Source organism: Condylura cristata, unplaced genomic scaffold (genome assembly GCF_000260355.1).
Source record: "Condylura cristata isolate star-nosed mole 26May11 unplaced genomic scaffold, ConCri1.0 scaffold00034, whole genome shotgun sequence".
NCBI lineage: Eukaryota > Metazoa > Chordata > Mammalia > Eulipotyphla > Talpidae > Condylura > Condylura cristata.
In genome coordinates this window covers 13,402,991-13,403,329 of record NW_004567135.1, presented here as the reverse complement: position 1 = coordinate 13,403,329, position 339 = coordinate 13,402,991, and positions in this window count along the sequence as shown.

Here is a 339-nt window from a genome sequence, read left to right as displayed (position 1 = left end):
GACATGTTGCCTCCTGTTTCCGTGGCTGTCAAGCCGCTACCCCACAGGGCCCGGCTGGGCCTGCAGGCCTGGAGCTTGGAGCACTGTAGCTTTGGGAGTGGAAATTTGGATCCACCGTTAGTGGGTACGGAGGGTGATGCTGGGGTGAAAGTTGCCATGGACCTAGGTGGCATCCTGGGGAAGTCTGGGGAGAGTCGACTGGCAGTGTTCTTGGTACAAGTGGAAGTTGAAGTTCGGAGTGCTCTGGGATAGCAGGAGCCTGGGGCCGACCAACACGTGATTTCACCAGAGGTGACTGAAACCTAACAGCTAAGGGCAGAGACACCAGCCCATGGTCCC